The following is a 15,834-nucleotide window of genomic DNA, read 5'->3' on the forward strand; positions in this document are numbered from 1 at the left end:
GAGAGAGAGAGAGAGAGAGAGAGAAAACGTGAGAGAGAGAGAGAAAGAGATAACGTGAGAGCGAAAGACAGAGAGAGAGAGAGAGACAAAGAGAGAGAGAGAGAGAGAGAGAGAGAGAGAGAGAGAGAGACAAAGAGACAGACAGAGAGAGAGACAGAGAGACACAGAGAGAGAGACACAGGGTTCGAGTTATGTGGGAGCCAATGGGAGCTGAGCTCCCATAGAGATGGTCTGAGACTCTCTGAGCTCCCATGAAGGCAGTAAAATCAAAAATCTGTGGGGGTCGCTAATAATACATTACCACAACTATTATTTGATCAAAATGTCAATGTAATGAATATTATTTAATTTATATTATAAATATTGTAAAATAAACACGTTTTCCAAAAGAGCTACGCGCACCATTAATCTCCTGTGAATGACAGTAGGCCTTTGACTGCCTGCACTTCACCACCAAGACACCATGGGGCGCAGTAGAATATTGTGCAACAGCAAAAGGTTGATTAATCAGCTGTGCGGTAAACCGTTGGAACACACAGTGCACAGCTGATTAATCAATTAAACCAATAGAGTGAGACAGGATATGTTCATATACCAGTTGCCTTTCAGGAAGTAGTGAGATCGTGCACCTAGCCTATTATTGAGAAGCAAACATTCATTCATTAGCTATACAGGAGTATATACATACAGTAGCTACCATGCCGCCCAAAAAAAGGCAATTTTTTGACCCTCTCCCGTTCATCCAATCTTGGATAAAGAAAGGACATCGGACGTCAGCATCATGGGTTCCAGGACCGCGACCGCAGCCTACTGAAAACAGACCAAACAGGTCTATCTTGTCTCCGTAAAGGTAAGGTGGCTTTTACTTTTTACTAACCTAGTGTACATGTATTTTTCGCTCCTTCTGTATAGCAAAAATAACACAATTATTGGCCGAGATACATGTGTGACTATCGCTTTTATAGCTGTTGTTTCATGTGGGGCTGTTGATGTGGTGAAATGAGTAGCCTGCAGCTGTAGCGTCAGGATATGTTGGTATTTGAGGAGGAGGATGAGGATGATGTTTCGGTACCGGTACCGTTTTTAAAGTATCGATTTGTCACCGGTATCGAATAAAACCCAAACTGTACCCAACCCTAACTATATGTTTACATGCCAACTAATTAGCTAATTCATTTCTGTCATTTAGAGCTGAGGGGAGCAACAGAGAGACGGACAACAGGACAGTAAAAGAGAGACAACGGGAGAGGAGAGCAATAGAGACAGAACTGAATGCACTGAACTTTTTATTTTATTTTTTGCATTATTAACACTGTTGTGTTATTGTGTTATTAAAGTGTTTAAGTGTTTTATGGTAAAGCATTATGAGTGGTGTGTGTGCAGGGTGCTCGTGAGTTGTATATTTTGGGGAGGGGGGAGGCTTGTGTATGGGGGCGGGGGGTCCTCACACAAAGGAGTAGCCTAGGGCCACTGACCACCTTAATCCGCTACTGCCTATAGCTAATTAAAACTTGTAAGTCCCATCGCTGTGTGGGCATGATTCGCACGTGCATGAGAACATTTCGCACTGTTATTTTGGAGACCCCCACAGAGATCAGCTTATAACTCGAACCCTGGAGAGACATTAACTTGTCACAGAATTCTTGGTTTTTCAAGGATTACATTTAGTCTCCTAGTGTATTGATGCTTGTAGTAATGTTGAGGATTAGCTGGTTCATGCAGTATCAACCCTACAGAAGAAGGGTCTTCCTGTCAGCAGACTTACAGAAGCAGCCTCCAGCCTTGGGCTCCTCTTCTTCCTCTGGGGCCGGGCTGTCCTCCGTCTGACTCTTCTTGGAGCTCTGTGAAAGAAACAAGCGTTACAAAACAAAGTAACAAGTTTACATGATAAGCCTATCTTTAATCAATGGAATTGGTAAGACACCATGGGCCCTATTATGCACTTCTTAACTTGCCGTCTTAAGTCTTAATTAAGACGCACCGCCAGGTTAAGACCTACCGCCACCCTTATTATGCGCTTCATACGCGCTACTGCTATTATGCAGGTGTCGATAGGCGCCCACACATAAGACGTAATACTCCTGTGCAGAGGCGGATTTAGGATTGTAGGAGATCCGGGGCTTAGCCCAGATGGAGAATATAATGTGCGCGCGGAGCGCGCCGGAAAAATTTGCCTTCAACTTACCACCACCTTAAAGCGGACAAAAGGCTGTATTACAAAATAGACAGTAAACACACACACACACACACACACACGTCAGTCACCATCATTTATATTTGTATAGAATTACAGAATTGATGGGCTGAGGCTAGTTATGTTACAGTATGTATATCAGGGCAGACTCTGTGCTCACCACTTATATTGTATTTAGAGTCTTGTCCTGTGTTATATGACGATATATTACATGTATTGTTGGCCTGTGTATAGTACTGTGAAATAAAATCCCCCCTGGGACATTAAACAAACTTAGTTAGTTAGCGTTACATCTTAGGATAGATTTGAGTCATGTTCTGTATACATACATACTACCATAAGGGCATACTTAATGTGGTTACTCCATGTTTACTAGCTGTAACATTAACGTTACATCATTCTTTTTCACTTGTTACTCAGTCAACCAGAGTGCAGATATCAAAGACTATCAGCCTGTTATTCACTTTATTTGTATAAGTATTATCCTTTGTTTGATTTCTTACCATGTACCGTAACAGTACCTTGCTATGTTTCATTTTCATTATAACATAACGTTATGTTATGATAGCCAGCTAGCATTAGCAAACCGGAAAAGTAGTGTCAGTGAGTCAGTCACCTTTCTAATAAGATTCACAAACCTGAAACATCATCTATGTCTGGGGTCGGCAATTAGGTTTGGCCTCGGGCCAAAATTTTTTTGAGCCACTAGATGGCGGGCCCGAACATAATTTAAGTAATTGATTGTTTCAAAATGTGACACGTTCTAATGCTTTGACTTTTCTTTCGACTGTACACATCGCTAGTCAACTAACAGCTTGTTTTGTGAACCTGCTAACAATGTAAAGTAGTGTTCTAGTTAACTAGGTAGCTGTCCAATCCATTATGTTGCAGTATTTTGGCTTGACTAGCGAGTTTGTGTTGTGATTCTCAACAACGTTGAAACGTAGTTTCACACTTTTCCATATTTTTGAATAATAAATGTGTGGACTGACGATGTAGCGTAGCCTAACTTATTCTAATAATTATGTAACATAGTTTGATTCTGATAATTATTCCCCCCTCCTCCCAGACAAGGTCACATTATTATTATTGGATTGGTTGTTTGCGTGCCGGGTGAAGTTAGCCAAACATTTAACCTGCTAGCAAGAGAAACATAATGTCACTCTCCAAAGGTCTAAAGAGGAAAGTTGACGGTGGAAACAGGGCATTTAAAGAGGAATGGACAGCGAACTATACGTTCATCCTACCTGGTTTCATCAATGCAAAGCCGTTGTGAGAGACATTTTCCGTGCTCACAATGTTCCCTTTCTATACATGCGAGTCGTCCTTTTCGTCAATGAATGCGATAAAGACGCACGAGAGGAATCGATGGATGCATAAAAACCATGAGAACTGCCTGTGGATTAAAGTGACGTCAATATCACCAGATATCAAGCAAATACTGACCGATGGGAGATGCTTTTTGTTTGCGCCGATTTTGTTTTCAATGTTTTTCAGAAAATTAAACAGAATTTGCGTTGTTACTGTTCATATGTGTGTTGCAGTCACATATACGTAAACATTACGTTTGAATGGCTTACTGAGCTCGTGTTATTTTGTTCAAACCACACACGGTATGTCGGCTATTTCAGCACCGTGACGCGTTGTCCACCTGCTTATGATTCACTCTGAGGGGTTCAGCGTCAGTGCGCTTCGGTGCACCTTGCTGCCTGATTGTCTGTCCCTGTGTCATTCACTCTCAACATGGATAAAAGTACAATAAGCATTATTCAGGTGGAGTTCGATTCTCTATTCGGACATTATAGGCGCTATATGTGGGACTGTCGGTCCGATATTATTATAATAAAATAAAAAAAAATAAAAAAAAGAGTGGATTCTCAAAATAATCTGCTGGGCCAAATATGATTGGTGACGGGCCAGCAATGGCCCACGGGCCGCCTATTGCCGACCCCTGATCTACGTCATCACTGCTGGTGATGTCATTGTAGTCAGCTGCTGATACTGCTGCTGCAACAGTTCTTGGCGCTTGTTTTGTTGAAAAAAACTTTAGGATATCCATCCTTACAATTGAAAACTGATTGAGATCACTTCTTCTTCAGGGCAGGGCAGGCTACGCAGTACGCAGGCTAATGTCGCGCAGCTGCTGCCTCTCTGTTGGACTCCGGTACTGCACGTTACTCACGAGAGTTTTTTTTTTTTTTTTTTTTTTTTTTTTTGGAAAAGTAAAACATTCGGGGCTTTTCAGAAAACATCCGGGGCTTGAGCCCAAGTAGCCACCCCCTAGCGCCGCCCCTGCTCCCGTGCATATATTACTCATTGTGGGAGTGTTCATATGTTAATGAAGTGCAGTAGGCGCCCCTGCTATTATGCGATCTGACTTTGCTCCTAGCGCTAAGAAGTGGTTTGAAAAGTTCTTAAGTTTAGACTTCATGCACGTTTTGAAACACGAGCGCGCCTCCGCGGTTTGCGCATGCATGTGGGCACACATGAACACGCACGTGGCTCCACGGCAAGACGTCAATACGGTCACAGTATAAATGCTTTATTTCAGAAGGGAGAGGCAGAGAAGCGCGCTGACCTCCTTCTTAGGACTTCCATAATAGCATAGCGCTAATGACTCAACGCAGCCGGTTCTTAAAGGGAATGGCACCTGGCACGCTGATTGGGTTGATTGAGAAGACGCCCAAAACACACCCATGACTAATTTCTTTGCTTAGCGCCGGGTTTTAGGCGCCCACTACCGCAAGCATAATAGCAAAGTGGCCTTGACCACGCCTCCACGTCTTACGTTTAGATCTACCACCTCGTCTTATTGCTTAAGACTTATGAAGTGCATAATAGGGCCCCATAACTCCTAAAACACAGTGTATGAGAGGAGAGATTGTGTATATAGATGACAGATAACATTGAACGGCCAATCTTTCATCTCATTAGTAACATAGACTAGGTCGATGCCAAAAAATAGCATCTTACGGCAAGAAAGTGAAAGTCCTCTGTGTGTCCAAAGTCCTATGTGTGTGTGTGTGTGTGTGTGTGTGTGTGTGTGTGTGTGTTTGTGTGTGTGTGTGTGTGTGTGTGTGTGTGTGTGTCTAAGTGACATCAATTAGGGCTGAAGGTCTTATCTCTTTAAAATATGTCTGATGAGACCTGGGGCCTCATTTATAAAGCTTGCGTACGCACACTAAGGTGCGTAAGCACATTTTCCCGCAATTCTGGGATTCATAAAAACTGTGCGCACCTCTAGGCTACGCACACTGTGATCCATGCGTACGCATAGAAACTCGAGAAATGTCAACTGCGACTCCGCTGGCAGAAGGATGAAACAGGAGAAACGCTTTGAAATGGATACCATTTCCACCAACATAAATCGAAATATTACCTCACATATTATGTGAGTGCACACAAAGAATATATGTGCACACTGCACATATTGTATATTATTCTCCCTTGTCCTGTACCCATCACAATGTAACCTACATATATCTTTGTTCGTATATAGATATTCATGCAAATATATTAACTTTTTATATTCATATTCATTGCACATAGCGCGAGGCTGGACAAGTTGAGCACCGTTCCTGATTCACTGTTCCCGAGTGCTCAGTGGGTACACAGTACATTTGAAAGTGTTAAATCAACACTTTAAGTGTTACATTTAACACTGACAGCAAGTACATATGGTCCCACCCTACACAGTGTAAAAAGTACACTGATCAAAGTGTTACATTTCTAGTGTTGATTTAACACCAAATAGTGGGAAAAAAAATACACTGCACTACACTGGCCGGTGTTGATCACATTTAACACTAAGGGGTAATCAACACTTTAGAGTGTTATATTGACACTCACTAGTGCTGATCTGAGATGACTCTTACTAGTGTAAAATGGGTTTTAACTCTGTCCAGTGTTAATGTAATTACTCACTAGTGCTGATCTGGGGCGACTCTTATTAGTGTAAAAATGGGTTTTTAACTCTGTCCAGTGTTAATGTAATTACTCACTAGTGTTGATCTGGGGTGACTCTTATTAGTGTAAACATGTGTTTTAACTCTGTCCAGTGTAGTAAAATGTAATTACTATCTCCCTTGTGAATGGAAATCAAAGCACTTGGAATTCACAATACATTCAAGAAAAATGTTTAAAACATTAACATATGTTCTTAAAATGTTTATTTAAGAACAAACAATTCAAACATAACATTTGACCTATACAAATCGCACCGACCAATTTAAAAGTAAATAAAATAACAATTTTGGTTTCTATGGACAGACAAAAAAAAAAAGTAAAAGAAAGAATTTGTCCATAGTAGACCTACAGCTTTTAGCCAGGGCTGAAACACAGGATGTCTACCTTTTACTTGAACAAGACACATGCAGGAGACTGTTTAACCTTTAAACTGTTATCAACTGACAGTAGGGGACAATGTAGTCAAAAGAATGCCTTGCTCCATATGACATGAGCAGATCAAAAGGTTTGTGGTACATGATGTCACTCACATGAAATACCTTGCATGGTGGACTTTGCTTCAAAACAACTTTAAATGCATGCATATGATCATCAAAACATATGGTTTCAAGAGCTGACCCAACCAAAAAAACAGTCTCCTCTTTCACAACAATATCCTTAATTTTGTAAAATACTGGCATTTCACTGACAAATTCACCACATGACCAAATCAAGACGATATTCTGTACCATGGTACTTCACCCATTTAACTGACAAAACATGTGTGTGCACATTCAGAGACATTCAACTTGACAGCAATCGGGTCATTGACCCTTGACATCTTTCCTGGACCTATAGTTAATCTATCCTGGCTGAATGTTTCCCAATTATATGCCATGTAATTTTGGTGTTTGTTGGCTAAGGTCATAGTGACATTCTTAAAACTCTTCAGTTGCTTTTTAAAGAAATAGTGTTTAGCCTCATAGTGCATACACCATGAGTGAAGAATGGGCCCAATATTCCGTATACAACGAGGATAATGTATCATGAAGTGGTGTTTCTGTAAGAGATTTCTATCAGGAAACAAATACTTGAAAAGCCTATGATGTTCAGCTATTAAGTGTTTAAGATAGATAGTCATACCCTCTGTTAGAACAGGAGAAAAATTGGACAGTCTCCTGCATGTGTCTTGTTCAAATGCTTCCTAAAGCCTGAAAAGGTAACAAATACACGACAACTATTCTGCTTGACCACATTTTAGTCTAAGAGTTCTACCAGGGCACATTCCATGTACCAACTTGAGATGCCTCACAAGCAAGTTGGTACTTCCATGAGTAGCATGGCAAATAAAACATATAACAGGCATCAGTGCAGTTTACCTCTAAGGCATTAGTGCAGGAGTTTGGCTCTAAGCTCAGCACCCCTTGGAGTTTCCTTCACCTTCCCTATGTCTATGTTGTACACAGTTGTCTGGATAAAGGTGTACATGCTGCGCAGAGATGTATTGTAAGCAGTACAAAAAACGAAGTGAGTCTTGAACAGCTCATCAAAGGCACCAAGAGCACTTGTTGACTTGCACGGTAAGGCTCGCTGTCCAGGATGATGAAGTACGCATGGATGATGCTCCTCCTGGTCCCCACTGCTAGAAGATAATGGTTGCTGGCTCTGGTCAATCGCATCAAGGTGCTGCTGGATACTGGTTCCTGCCTGAAGATGACAAACATGAAGACCATCATTAGTTCATAATAACGGCAGCAGCACGACCTATCTATCTATCTATAAGAATGGCAACACAAACCTTTTGGAATTTTACAAGATGCTGCTCAGCTTGGGATGCAGACATCTTTCCTGGTCTTTTGCGGCCTTGTGATGCAGGAGGAATCAAATGGAGCAGGAGAAGGATAGAGGAAAGGTCACCGTCCCATCCTAAACAAAGAAGATATCCTGAGTAAAATGGTTCATTCCCATCATCAGTGACATTAACATTAACATTTCAGAGTCATTTAAAATAATAATATAAATGATAATTTTTTTATCATCTAACCATCAGCATTTGTGTCAGCTCCCTCATCAACTGTAGATTCAGCCATCTCGATCAGCTCCTGAAGTTCAGCTCCCTGACTGGCAAGGGTCTTGCTTAGCGTGACGATCTTTTGCTTGAATGTAGTTGGCCACCTCTCCAAAAACTTGGCTGATGTCTCCTCTCCAAACAGCAGCACAAAATTCTGTTCAATCTGAAAAAAATCAGGTGGTGAAGTAAGCAGTACAGGCTCTACTCGCCTTCTGCTGTTCTGCAACAGTATTGCCATGCTACGAACGGACAGAGATGGACACATGACACGTATAGAAGCAGCTGCACCGCATAAAAATAAGACAAGACAACAAACAAAACATTCGTTTTGAGTTTCAAGTCAATTTCTTTCTCACAAAATATTTTACTTTTTCTCAAACACCGTTTTGGAGGCCAATCACCAGGATACACATGAATCGAACAATTACTATTACTACTATTACAACTACTATTATTTTGTTTACATTTACTGGCCAACCTGAATGGGCATCTAGAGATTAAACGCAATGTATACAATTAAAAAAAGTCTTACCAAGCCCTTCACATCCAGAAAGCGTGGAAATTCGGTTAGGATGGTGGAGCATTTAATCGGGTCGTGGGTCATCTTCTTCCTGTACTCAAAGGTCGATTTCATCTTCTGTTTGACCGTTTCTTCATCAGAAGAATGCTTCATAAGAGAAATGGCCTCTCTGCACTGGTCTTCACTCAGGGTAACCGAAGTGGATGGACTGGACTCCCTTTCAGCAGTTGGCCCTCCGGAGTATGGTTGAGTGGGTCGTTTCTCAGATGAAGCCGATTTCCTCTGAATGGTTTTGATTCTATTTGCGAGGTATCCATCTCCACTCTTGGGGTCGAAATAATGTTCCTTAAGAAGATGAACGTGGTTACTAATCTTAAAGAAAAAGTTAACCAAGTCTCATTTGCTCAGATACCATACCAGACAAATTAAACACAGATGCTCTTTATCAGTTGTAATATATACTTACATATCCATTTTCGGTGTAGGGATCCTTCAAGTATGGGAACAAGGAGACGATGCCTCGTGCAAACGTTTCCCTCACACTGCGCGGTGGTGCTGTCCTGAAATGAATATACACAAGCAGCATTCCTACTCTGTCAGCTAAATATCAGGAGTGATTTTAGAAGCTGTATCATGCCAATCGAGTTTGATACAAGAGAAATCTTCTCCCAATAGCAGTGGATGGCCAGCAGTAGCCTAACCAATTATTTGACTGAGATACTGATACAGAAATCATTCTTAACAAACAGCAGAGCAAGTACTGCTCTACAATTTTCATTATTTATGTTTCCTTTAAACTTACCCATGAGTCTCTGTCATCTCTGAAACAAGAATGTTGATCATCCTTCGTCTGGTGCTGTCAGTGAGGCTTTTAGATTTGGAGTATTCCTTGATGACAACCTCTCCACCAGGTTTCTTATTGAGTATGCTCTCTATCAGCTGTAAGAAAACAGCAGTGTTGAAGGGTTAGTTTACTATTTTGAACGTTAGACCCCATTTGCGGTCCCTCTATGAACCTGAAACAAAGAGAGCTTTTCTGCAGGGCTACAATAGAAGTCAATGGTAGCAGTAGCAGCCATGTCAGGAAACTCACCGAGTGGTCACTGGTGTCCGTTGATGTTCTGACCAAAAAAGTATGCTTCTTATCAGGTTTTATGTATCATTTAGCATTCAGTCGCAGTACAGCCATATGCTTCCACTGAAAATAGTTCCATGCTAAATGATACATAAAACCTGATAAGAAGCATACTTTGCGGAGATCTTTTTTGTCAGGACATCAACGGACACCAGTGACCACTCTGAGTTTCGTGACTTTGAAAACGAGAGTTTAATTTTGAGTTTGGTAGTGGCTGCTACTGGTACCATTGACTTCTATTGTAGCCCTGCAGAAAAGCTGTTGCTAGCTCAATAATGGAGCGATCAGTGAAATGATGGTCTCTATGTTTCAGGTTCATGGTAGAGGAACCGCAAATAGGGTCTAATGTTCAAAATAGTGAACTAACCCTTTAAAATCCATTTTCTGGCACATGAATTGCAGAATGAATTACAAACATACGTTTTTTGCTTCGACATCTTTGACCTTTTCTTGAAGGGCTTCCAACCTCGCTCAAAATGATTGTATCATCCGACTCAAGGCCTGAGGCATTCATCTCAGAACCGGCAGAGGAAGGACTCATCAGGGGAGATGCTAAAATACACAATACACACAAATGTTATATTGAAAGTAATGCCACAAGTGACCAAGACTTGAAAACATAGATGGTTCCCACCCTATAGTTCCAACCACTATATCCTGATTTTACAGTTCATACATTTATGTAGTTTGAACTTCACACACTACACTGAACCGGCACCACCATAGCCCTGGACGTGATGCTGCAGAAGCTAGACAGGGAGAGGAAGGTGGGCATCGCTACCTTCATACGCACGATAAGACTGAGTCGTCCCCTGGTGGTTCAGACTGAGGTAAAGACTGACTCCAGACTTAACCTCTATCAGACTGATAAAGACTGACTCTAACCCCTACCAGACTGAGGTAAAGACTGACTCCAGACTTAACCCCTATCAGACTGATAAAGACTGACTCTAACCCCTACCAGACTGAGGTAAAGACTGACTCCAGACTAACCCCTATCAGACTGACTCTAACCCCTACCAGACTGAGGTAAAGACTGACTCCAGACTCACCTCTATCAGACCAGCACATGCCTTCATTGCCCAGTGTGAGCTTGAACACACAAGATCTGGCTCTTTCACCACCTCCTCAAACACATCCCCATCAACTTCAGTTCCAGATCCATCATACAGCTTTGCATCTGATAAACTGGTAACTGGGATTCCAAATTTCAGGAAAGCTGTGACAAACATTAAAGCCAACTCCCCACACGTGCACGTTGTTAACGTATTTTACTGGAATCGAGAGACATTACAAAAAAGACAACACAATCACCCCTCTACACTCTGTTAAGAACGTTAACTTTACCTCTACTGACATTGTCTAGTTAGACGTTAGCTAACTTGCCTTAATTATCTTAATGTGAACACTCGCACATGGTCGGTGACGTCAGCCCTTTGGAAACCAGTATTTTAAGATATAAGATCAGCTGGAGTGTACGGTGAACAACAATATAAAGTTATTCTAAAATGCTGCTTCTATTGAAATGCCAAAGTATCCGTTTAATTAATAGATGATTAGGAGACACTTACCGCAGTTGTTCGAAGTCACTCGAAAATGGCATTCAGTGAATTGGCGCTGTGAAAATTCTGCTCGGCTTGAAGAAACCACGTGGAACTGATTGAAAAATGATGGGCGGGGCTTTCCAGAGTACGTCTAACAGCGTGTCAATTAACTCTTTGAATTATCACCAACACTGGAGGGAATATTACTCTAGCTGTTGTTGTAATATCTCGGAAAGAGTCAATGTATTTTTACACTGCATATTTAACACTGGGGAATTTACTGTGTAGTGTTAAGCATGCACAGTTACCTGAGATGCAGCAAAATATTATGTTTGGGTTGGTTTTTACCAGATTTTGGGGGGGGTTTTGTGGCTCTTGGGGATATTTTGGAAGGGTGTCGACTTCTAGGCCGAGTTGCTGTCATGTTAAATGCTCCCCATTTGTAAATGATTTGCCTCACAGTGGATTTGCCTCACAGATATGGAGTTCATATCTTATATAGCTTTCCGCAGACTGATGTGCTCGTTCTAACCTCTTCCTGATGTCCTCTGAGATCTCCTTTCCTCTCGGCATGGTGTGTTTTGCCTGTATGGATAACACAAAACTGACCAGGTTTCTTATCTCTATTTATCAGAGTCCCACCCAAACTCTTTCCTAAAGATCTCTCCTTCAACTGGTTCATTTGGTACCCAATTATTTACCCACCAGATTCTACTTACCTACTTGATTTAACACTAGAACAGCCGTGCCTTTTTACCTGCTTAAAGAACCGCCTCTTTAAAATGCTATCCTGCTATTTACACACAACGACCACTAGTTGGCCGCTTGTAAATTAGCCTGCTTCCTACACAGAAAAACTGCAAAATAGCTAGCTTATCCTGAAGTGATATTGAAAGTGATATTGAAAATGTAAAGGAGGATACTGGGTGGTAGAACTCACATATCTAGGGAAAGTCATGAAAGGAGGGTCCTGAAATATGATGGAGTGCAAAGATATAAACATTTATTTTACTCACAAGCTGATTAAGTGTTAACCAATGCAACCTGGGTATCACTTATTTTTGCACCTGCACTTATTTCTTTATAATTTAGTTTTTTTACTACTGTCACGACCCAACAGCAATGTGCGTACATTGATAGTCAATGGGCTCGTTCCCACACAGGGCCGAGGCCGGACACAGGTGTATAGCCAGGGGTGCACATAACTTTTTGGGGCCAGTGCTCAGAGGAGCACCTAGGGATGCTGCTTGGTGCTCCCCGAGCTCGTGAGTCACGACCCGTCCCACAGGATGGATAAAAAAGGGATACATGGATAACTTATATTAGCAAAACGACATTTATTAATAAATAAAGATGAACGAACAAATGATTGTGTGCAAAACAAAATAAACAAATGCAAAATCAAATGACTGCTCTTTAAGCATGAAAGTCTGTCAGACTCCTTTAAACACAATTAAATCAACTGACATCTCTTTAAGCACTAACTGAATGTCTGTTCTTTAAACACACTGAAATAAACGGACATCTCTTTAAGCACTGCTCTGTTCTGTAAACACTGACCTCAACTTTTCAACAAAAAGTTACAGCCTAAGCATTTATTTATGCTACAAGCTTAATCATCATCATCACTGCTCTCTTGACTGCTGTTATCACTGTCTCAATTTCAACCATGGTAGTGGATGTTGTAGGCTATCACTTTAAATAGGTCATTATTTTGATTGTGCAACAAAGTATTTATTTTTTTTCTAATAGAATTCCCAACCATATTCCCTGGGTCAGGGGTCGAGGTGCGATAATGAAGCTGTAAAACAAACGTCTGAACGTTTGAAAGCTTCAGAGAAAAGAAACGTGTCCCTTGGTGTTGTTTTTCCTTTTAGCGACGAGTCGTTCGGGACTGAATTTTCACGTGGCGGTGTGATAACCTTGCGATACGCGATACGCGGAATGAAAGTACGAGTTACGATACTTTCCGAATGTTTTCGTGAGGGGAGTCGCTGTGGTCGTCGTCGGTCGACTGTTGTGATGGATTACTCGTCGGGCCTTCGGCTGAGGGAATGGCAAATAGTTACTTAGTGGGGCTTGCAGTGATGCAGCAGTCAGCAATCAGCAGTTGGATTTTGAGGAAGTAAATTCCTCTCCCAGCGGTTCCAGCTGTTGGTGCGCAAGAGCGCCTTTATGCGGCTGATCTACCGCGCAGCATGTATTTTGGCGACGCATGCGCACTGGCGCACCAGTTATGTGCACCCCTGTGTATAGCTTAGCTCAGGGTTAGCTGACAGCACCCAGGTAGATGTTAAGGGGAAATGGCTTACCTGGCTCCGATGTATCGTGGCGTGGTCCGCGGGGATACTGAACAGCCCGCACGTTCGTTCAGTCGGGTGTTCCTTCCCATTCAGTATTGACATATAACAGAACAAACAAAACCGGACACGACACAACACGACCTCGGGGGTAATCCACTATTCCACACAGTAATAGTCTTGATAATAATTGTCCAAGGGGTTCTCTTCTAGGTAAGGTGTCTCAATCAGTATTTCTCTTCTCCGGTAACTCCACTCTCAACTCTCTCGACTCTCTCGACTCTCAGGTAACAAATGAGCACCTGTCATATGCCTTTCGAGAGAACCGCCAACAGGCAAGCCACTCCCCCATGTACCCTGGGTAGCCAATCAACACCCCCTGAGCTTACCATGACAACTAGGAACAGTTGGATCGTGACTGTAATGATGCGTTTTTGTGTGACTACATGCCAAACTTGTGTGCCTATCGAATATTGCAATACTCATTGTTTAACCTTAAACATACTTTAAGTGTGCCCACTCTCAGTAGTAAACAACATTCTTAGGAGCAGGCATATACCATATCAAGTAACAGTGAGACCAGTTTAACTCTAAGGACATAGGAGCCTTACCCCAGTGGTCAGCAGAGCAGAACAGCATGAACACAGGATAGCCATGTATGGGAACTAATGTCAGTATTGTAAGTTACGAGGTAAAAGCTATTTCCCTCTCTGAGAACTGTATATAAGCTGTAACAAACATCAGTACTTTGCTTGGCATCTCTTTATGCCACAGCCAGGCTCGGCACCAGCCGTAGCCAAGCTCGACATCTCCTATGTCGTAGCCATGCTTGAAGCTTGGACTTAACAGAGCATGCTGCCTTGGAAACATCTGTACAAGAGAATGCAACCCAGAACTGCCTAATACAATGATTACAATTCAACCTTCTCTCTGAGTCATCAATATATCATTTCCGGCCACCTGACCAAGAAAGATCTCCATATATCAGTGACATTCCTCCCCCCATAAACAAAAACACATGTACACAATTAACTTTTTCTTCATTTTGTGTTTGTTTTCTCTTTTTTCTTGTTTTCTTATTTTCTTTACACACACACACACACACACACACACACATATTATCTACTTCTAAAATAACACATATAAGCTTTTATTCTAGTACTCTAGATTCTAAGCTTGCCATAAATCAGTATGTTTGTCTGTTCTTAAGTGAGGTAACGTTTACGCTAGCCTGGAACTAAGAACACAGAAAATGAGGAGTTCACAAATAATTAGAAAATCTGATCTAACTCCTGTAGGAAAATCCATTAATCTAACATATACTGTCATTTCAACCTCTAGAGAGAGCATCAGCGATGACATTGTCCTTGCCCGCTATATGTTTAACCACCAGGTTGTACGGTTGTAACACTAGTCCCCAACGAAACACTCTGGCGTTAGCACTACGGAACTTGGCCAAGAATGCCAAGGGGTTATGGTCGGAGTACACAACCACTGACTGCTCACTTCCAGCTATATAGACCTCAAAATGTCTAACTGCCAAGACCAAAGCCAGAGCCTCCTTCTCAATAGTAGAATACACCCTTTGATGTTGATTGAGTTTCTTTGAGAAGTACGCCACCGGTCTCTCATAACCGTCATCTCCAGCCTGTAGAAGGACCGCTCCTACTCCTGCATCACAGGCATCAACCGCGAGAGCAAATGGCCTCTCAAAGTCTGGCGTTTTGAGAACAGGGGCACTAGACAATATGGTCTTAACCTGAGACAATGCTTCCTGGCACCCATCTGTCCAGATCCATTTAATATCCTTCCTCAATAAGTTTGTTAGAGGAGCTGTGACTGCCGCAAAGTTAGGTACAAACCGGCGATAAAAGCCACACATCCCCAAAATCCTCCTCAACTGAGTGTGAGTGCGCGGTGCTGGAAAATCAACAATGGCCTGCACTTTAGCTGATCGAGGCTGCACTACACCACATCCCACTTGATGACCAAGGTATGTCACTGTTCCTTTCCCAAACTCACATTTGGACAGGTTAACAACAAGCCCTGCGTCAGACAACCGTTCAAACAAGGCCTTGACATGTCCTACATGTTCTTCCCACGTATCACTGAACACTACCACATC

The sequence above is a fragment of the Nansenia antarctica genome (genome assembly GCF_963989245.1).
Source record: "Nansenia antarctica genome assembly, chromosome: 6".
In the NCBI taxonomy this organism is placed as follows: Eukaryota; Metazoa; Chordata; class Actinopteri; order Argentiniformes; family Microstomatidae; genus Nansenia; species Nansenia antarctica.